Source organism: Peromyscus californicus, unplaced genomic scaffold (assembly GCF_007827085.1).
Source record: "Peromyscus californicus insignis strain IS unplaced genomic scaffold, ASM782708v3 Scaffold_3__1_contigs__length_106647218, whole genome shotgun sequence".
Taxonomy (NCBI): domain Eukaryota; kingdom Metazoa; phylum Chordata; class Mammalia; order Rodentia; family Cricetidae; genus Peromyscus; species Peromyscus californicus.
Window position 1 is genome coordinate 7089105 of NW_026294551.1, and position 7570 is coordinate 7096674.

Below are 7570 nucleotides of genomic sequence, written 5' to 3' on the forward strand. Positions count from 1 at the left end.
GTAATGAAGAGTTTGATTTTAGGAGAAAGTGTCATTACCTAGAAAAATATGCCCCTGGGACAATTTAAATATTCCCCAGGGACACTGGCTGATTGGAATAGGAGATTGTCATTGAAACAAGCCTTTACTGTCTCAGCATTACTGGGGAGATAAACCAGCCCAGCCCCTAGGCACTCTGTAAACTCTAACTACTAAGAATTGGCAACTGACATATTCCTTTGGGGCTCTGGGTTAGAAGGAGTCTCCTGGGTTCCTCCATGTCTGACTTATTCCCAGAACCTCAGTGGGAGCAGAGACGTTTCCATAGTGACCAGAATAAGCTGCTCAGGGTAGCAAACCCAGACATTCAGGTTATGGATTACGAATAATGAAATCAGAGCATTGCCAAGGTATCTTTGCTCCGAGCTGTGACTCCAACCTGTGCCTGACCCACGGGTTGAAGGAAAAGGAAGCTTCACATTTTTATGGCTCCAAATAAACACAGCCTGCTCAGGCCATCTGGTGGCCTGGATTCTGGGAGAGATGGGAATAGAGCAGAGAATGAGAGGCAGGTTGCCCTGGAGTCGGGAGAAGAGCAGCTGGCAGGCTCTTCTCACTGGCTGCTGCCAGGAACCATTCAGTACGGGGCCCCGGGGAGGAGAAGTGGGCCTATGAGGTGACACCTGTTCCCTGGATAAAGGCGAGCACTAAGTGGGGTGTGGTGGAGCATGCCTATAATTTCAGCCCTTGGGAGGCTGAGGCAGGAGGATTGCTATGAGTTCACGGCCAGCCTGTGTTACACAGTGAGTTTCATGCCAGCCTAGTTATGTAACAAGATCTCCTGTTAAATAATAACAGTGAAAAGGCTGGCACTGAAGGGTGAAGCCAGATTTCCACTTCCGCTCATTGGCCCTCCCAAGGTTGGATGGGTTGACTTGCTGCTTCAGGAAGGGGCATTCACTCAAGGAAAAATGAAGAAAGGATTAAGAGTCAACAAGCCAGTCCTGGAAGCTGAGGAATTGTAAACACAGCCCAGCTGTACAGCTTGTGAGTTGGCATATGACTGTCATATGAAGGGATCCACAGGATTTCCCTTCTCCTGAGTGACCTAAGTCAGGTGATCCCTTAAAACTCTATGTCAAGACAGCTGGTGGTGGCGCACGCTTTTAATCCCAGCACTCTTCAGGCAGACCTCTGAGTTTGAGGCCAACCTGGTCTACAGAGTAAGTTCCAAGACAGCCAGGGCTACACAGAGAAACTGTGTCTCAAAAAACCCAAAACCTCTATATGTTGTGGGCATAGGGAATGTGTAGTGAGGAATGGTGGCATCAGGCCTCAGTTGAAATACTTTTAATGCACTCTGTGTGTGTGTGTGTGTGTGTGTGTGTGGTGCTGGGGATAGACGATGGGAGCTTGCACATGCTAGAGAAACACTTTGCCATCAGCTACATCTCTCAGGCTGAGTTGAAATATTTCTGGGTGACTTTGAATGACTCATTTAACCTCTGAGCTTCAGTAAATGAGAGAGAGCATTTATTGTGAATTAACATGAAGTTCCTGCGGGTATTAAACAGACTAGAACCACTCGCCACAGAGCCAGCACAAGTCAGTATGCAACAAGCGCTCCTCAGAGATGCTGTGCACACAGGCTCCTGAAGATCTGATAGCTTTTTTCTCTGCAGCCACAGGGTAGGAAATCCATTTTGACAAGCTCTCTGGACCTCTTTTCCTTCCCAGAGGGATGAGCAGCACAGCATGTGCTCAGTGGCTTGAGTGAAAGGGCAAAGCTGTCCCTTTGGAAACTGCATCCTTCCCTACCTCCAGTTTCCTGCTTGGTCCCCTGGAAACAGCCTCCATTTCTCTCTCTCTCTCTCTCTCTCTCTCTCTCTCTCTCTCTGTGTGTGTGTGTGTGTGTGTGTGTGTGTGTGTGTGTGTGTGTGTGTGCGCGCGCGCGCGTGTGCATGTGTGTATGAACTTATGATTTGCAGAGAGGCTGAAACAGAGGTGTGGTTGATTTCCTTACCACAGTGATTTACTGGGTTCAGCCTTGGATCTAGAAAAGTGTTGGTTCAATGAAAGGGAGTAGCAGAAATTGCTGTGGTGTGGTGACGTACACCTGTAATCCCAGCCCTTGGGTGGCTGCAATAGGAGCATCCTATCAGCAACGCAAGCTGTCCTCTGACTGCCTCATGCATGCTTCACATGAAACCACCCAGGCTGTTAGTTGATGTAATCACCAGTTTGGGGCCCGGCTCTGTGCTCCCCACACTGCACCTTCTTCCCTTCCAGAGTTCAAGGAGGCTATGTGGAGACTTGGTGAGACATGCCTCCCAGATAAGAAGTTCACAGTGGTGTTTCCTGTCCTCTCCACACTGTTGGGAGGAGACGGTTCCCCGGGAATGGATGGGAGTTGTGAGTGTTACATGCATGGAATGTAAGTTTGAAAACACCAGGAGATAAATGGCCCTCTTGTTTTCCTACAACTGTCTTATGGTCTCAATGGGCAGGGGGTGGTCTGATTCCTCTTCCTTTGTGTTCCCTCAAGGTATCAGTCTCTCCCCCTCTGCCTTTCACTCATTCAACCTTGCCATAGCAACCCAGGAAAACTTTTAAAAACCCCAGGGCCGGAAAGATGGCTAAGCAAGAAAAGATGCTCGGTGCGAAGCCTGATGACCTGAGTTTGATTCTCGGAACCCACAGGGTGGAAGATAGAATCAATCCCTGAAGGTTATCCTGTGACCTCCACAGTCAAGCCATGGTATGGGGAACCCCCATCCTAATAATAAATAATAATAAAAGGTGGTGGGTAGGACTGGAGAGATGGTTTAGTAGTTGAGAGCATTGGCTACTCTTTCAAAAGACCTAGGTTCAATTCCCAGCATTCACCTGGGGGCTTAAAACAGTCTATAACTCCAGTCCCCATGGATCTTAATGCCTTCTTCTGGCTTTCTCAGACACAAGGTGCACAGACACATGCAAAGAAAAAATACCTTACATGTTAAAAAAAAAAAAAAAAAAGGCACCAGGGTCTCTTCTCCATGATAGCACTAAAGCAAAGAAGAAATCTCCCCTATTCCCTGCTTCAGCCCCCTTGAGATAAAGCCAGAGTGAAGGCTTTGAACTCTAAGAGTTCATGCTGAGTGGCTGCCATAGTCACATGCTGACCTGCCCATCACTCGTCTTCCGGCAGCCTAGTCATCCTGGGAAGAGTGTCCTCTGGTGAGACCAGCTTTATCACTGACCACCATCAGCTTCCTTGGCCTTGGAGTCAGCCATGGAGAAGACAGAAGAAATGGCGTGTTAGTGGTCACTATGGAAGTCAGGGTTAAGTCTAGGTTGAACAGACTCAGAAGAAGCTGCGTGAGCAAGCTTGGCTGATGTGACCAAGGTCAGCATCCTCAGACTAGAAGGAGAGAAGGCACATGGTCAACTGGCTCCTGATCATGGTGCTTTGGATGTTGCCAGCAAACTGAGTCCTCCTGGCTTGTTCTAAATTTATATACTTTTATCACCATAAAAAAAAATCCTAAGTGGCTAGGCAGTGGTGGCGCACACCCTTAATCCAGCACTTGGGAGGCAGAGCCAGGCAGATCTCTGTGAGTTCAAGGCCAGCCTGGTCTACAGAGTGAGATCCAAAACAGGCACCAAAACTACACAGAGAAACCCTGTCTTGAAAAACCAAAAGAAAAAAAAAGTCATAAGTGAAAAATGTCTGAATAGGCTTATTTAAGGTTATAAAGAATGATAATGGAAAAGGAAGGCTGAGTCACATGAATAATCTCACCACTCTGCAGGCTCAGGGCTCTCAACTTCAAGGCCAGCCTGGACTAAATATTAAGTTCCAATGTAGACAGGTTATATATCGGAATTTTCCCAGGGGCCTGCCCTGAGAAAATCTTTCCCAGGGTCCTGGGGAAGATGCTACATCTGGCGTGGGGTTATCTGAGGGAAAATAATCTATCTACACCATGCTCCTTCGTTCGTTTACTTTATTTCTCTAAGACAAAATTCTATCTATACAGCTTCAGCTCCATCCTCACATTCAGCTCCTCTCTGTACCTACTTTTCCTGTTCTCTCTTAGTCCTAACTAAGCTCCTATGCTTTCAATCTCATCTTTGTCCTCTGTTCCTTCATCCTTCATCTTTCCTTCCTTGCTTCTTACCACTCAGCCTGAGCCAGTCTGCCTTACCAGCTACAGAAACTCTGCCTTGTTCTCTTCCCTCTGGCCACACTGCTCTGCCTGGTCCAGGAAGTCACTGCCAGCTGCTGCCATGACAAGCAGCATGTGAAGATGCCGGTAAGCCATGAGCCATGTGGCAAGGTATAGATTTATGGAAATGGATTAATTTAAACTATAAGAACAGTTAGCAAGAAGCCTGCCACGGCCATACAGTTTGTAAGCAATATAAGTCTCTGTGTTTACTTGGTTGGGTCTGAGCAGCTGTGGGACTGGCAGGTGACAGAGATTTGTCCTGACTGTGGGCCAGGCAAGAAAACTCTAGCTACAAATGACGCCCAATGTGTTGGCAAGAGTTTCCACCTAAAACCTGAGAAAAAAAGATTCTAAAACGGAGGTAAAAACAGCTTCCTAGTTGTCTCTCTCAAGTTAGCGGCAGCCTGCCAGTTTGAGCTACTATGGCAGGTTCCTGATGTGTGCGCTCGACCTGCAGTATGGCGGGATTGAGGCCTCTGCAAGTGACACATTACGCTGCGTGGTGGATTTAGCCTTTGCTAATACAAAACAAAAAGAGGTTTCTGAGCTACACGCTGCTTGGATAAAAGCATAGACCCAAGATGGCTCCCAGAGCTGGTGGTAAGCATACCACCGCCATGTTGGGAAGCTGAAATGGGCAGAACCAGCAGCCACAGCACCATTTCAGTCTTAGAATGCTGCAGTTTAAAGCAATAGGTTCAAGGTAATATAAAAAATAAGCCACGTAAAGATGGCTACCACACAGAGAAGCTGGATTATGTTCTCTTTGATATTCGTAACTGAAGAAAAACATTTGATTGCAAAATCTGTTGAGTTATGCCAAAATGTATATTTTAAAGGTACCTTGACTTCAAAATTTGGATGTAAGGATATGTTGCTTTGGAAAGGAGGCTCTGCTTTTTTCCCACAGAAAGCCAGAGTCTATGGATTTATTCCAGATTAAGATACATCAGGTTTGACCAGCCAAGACCCCCTGAAAGATCTCCAATGACACCATGGCCCAGATGATCCAACATCCAGAACCATTTCAAGGCAACTGGCTCAGATGATACAGCCTCACGGACTACTCCATAATCCTAAAATTTTCTTTGTGTCCCCATAAGATACAGCGCCCCCCTCCAGCAGGAAGTAGTAAGAGAAGCTACGCCCAAATTCCCAAATATACCAAGCTGGCTTTGGATATGTGTAAAAGTTAAAACCTTCCTCTTTAAAAAAAAAAGAAAAGGGGAAGTGCTGTGGATGGTCTGTATGTCAAATTACTCTGATTGGTCAATAAATAAAACACTATTTGGCCAGTGGCTAGGCAGGAAGTATAGGCGGGACTAACAGAGAGGAGAAAAGAAAGAACAGGAAGGCGGAGGGAGACACTGCCAGCCACCGCCAGGACAAGCAGCATGTGAAGATGCCAGTAAGCCACGAGCCACGTGGCAAGGTATAGATTTATAGAAATGGGTTAATTTAAGATATAAGAACAACAGTTAGCAAGAAGCCTGCCATGGCCATACAGTTTATAAGTAATATAAGCGTCTGAGTGATTATTTTATATGTGGGTTGTGGGACTGCGGGGCTTGGTGGGACCTGGAGAGAAGCTCTCCAGCAACAGCTCCAGTCTTTACTGCACCTGGTTCTGCAAAAAGCCCTGTTGTCCTGAGTCAGTAGCTCTGCAGTGCTACTAGGCCTGAAGGCAAGGGATGGTCTGAGCTTCATTTGCCCAAGAAACAAAGCTATGCATCTACAGTCTGCCTGTCTCCTAGGTTCTGCAGGGGTGTTACCTAGCAGATCAGCAGTAGGTCTCAGAAGCTTATTCTATTTGCCACATGGCCTAGTAGTATATGAGTGCACAAGAATTTCATAGCAGAAGACAGCTGATATATATTAAAGGCTGAATAACTTGAAATATTCCTTGATAAGTGACTTCCCTCTTGAAGGACTCCTTGGTTGACCAAGGTATAGCTTACATACACCTGAATTCTATGATACATTCTTGCGGCTCACTTCAGGTATGTGATGAAATCTTTTCTCAATGACAACAAAGGACTGAGAAACATTGAACAAGAGTGGTCGTGGGCACCTGCTGCCAGTGTGATGATGTTGAGACCCAGCGCTGGGCACAGTGTCTGGATCCGGGATGTGTAGCTAGAGTTTTCCTGCCTGGCCCACAGTCAGGGCAAATCTCTCTCACCTGCCAGTCCCACAGCCACTCAGACCCAACCAAGTAAACACAGAGACTTATATTGCTTACAAACTGTATGGCCGTGGCAGGCTTCTTGCTAACTGTTCTTATAGCTTAAATTAACCCATTTCTATAAATCTATACCTTGCCACGTGGCTCATGGCTTACCGGCATCTTCACATGCTGCTTGTCATGGCAGTGGCTGGCAGTCTCTCTCCCACTCAGCCTTCTACTTCCCAGAATTTTCCTCTCTCCTTGTCCCGCCTATATTTCCTGCCTGGCCACTGGCCAATCAGTGTTTTATTTATACAGAACAATATCCACAGCAGGGATGAGGGTGGAGACTGCTAGTTCTAAGTCCCCGAAGACTTGGCTACCCTAAATGCAATAAATGAGGGCCTGGTGTGGAGGCTTATGCCTGTAACCCATGCACATGTGGAGGTCAGAGGATAACTTTGTGGAGTGGGCTCTCTGTCCTTCCAACTTTACATGGATTCTGGGCATCAAACTCATGTTTTCAGGACTGTGGCAAGTGCCCCTACCTGCTGAGCCATCTTATAGCAGGCTCCTATGACTTAAAAAAAATTTTTTTTTACATTTATTTTACATGCCATGATGCCATGTGGCATCTCGTGTTCCCCTCCATGACTTTTTAAACCTTATCTTCTCATATATTGTATCTATGACCTACACATACTAAGATAAAAAAGAAGCCAGGTGTAATGGGTCTTTCTTTGGACCACCAGCTCCTGAATAATGACATGGAGACTTTTTATTAATTATGAAAGTTTGGCCTTAACTTAGGCTTGTTCCCAACTAGCTCTCAAAACTTAAATTAACCTGTTTATATTAACCTACATTCTGTTACATGGCTCATTACCTCTCCTCAGTTCCATATATTCGACTTCCTCTGTGTCTGGCTAGCAAATCTCCTGTGCCTCCAATTCTTTCTCAGAGTTTCTATCTCTCCCCAGAAGTCCTGTCTATCCTCTTCTGCCTAGCTATTGGCCATTCAGCTCTTTATTAAACCAATCATAAGGTGCCTTAGGCAGGTGAAGTAAAATAGATGAATTTTTTTACACAGTGTACAAAAATATTATCCTAACCGCCAGGGCATAGTGGTGCACTCCTTTAATCCCAGCAAAGGGAAGAGGCAAAGGCAGGTGTATCTTTATAAGTTCTAGGCTAGCCTAGTCTACATAAT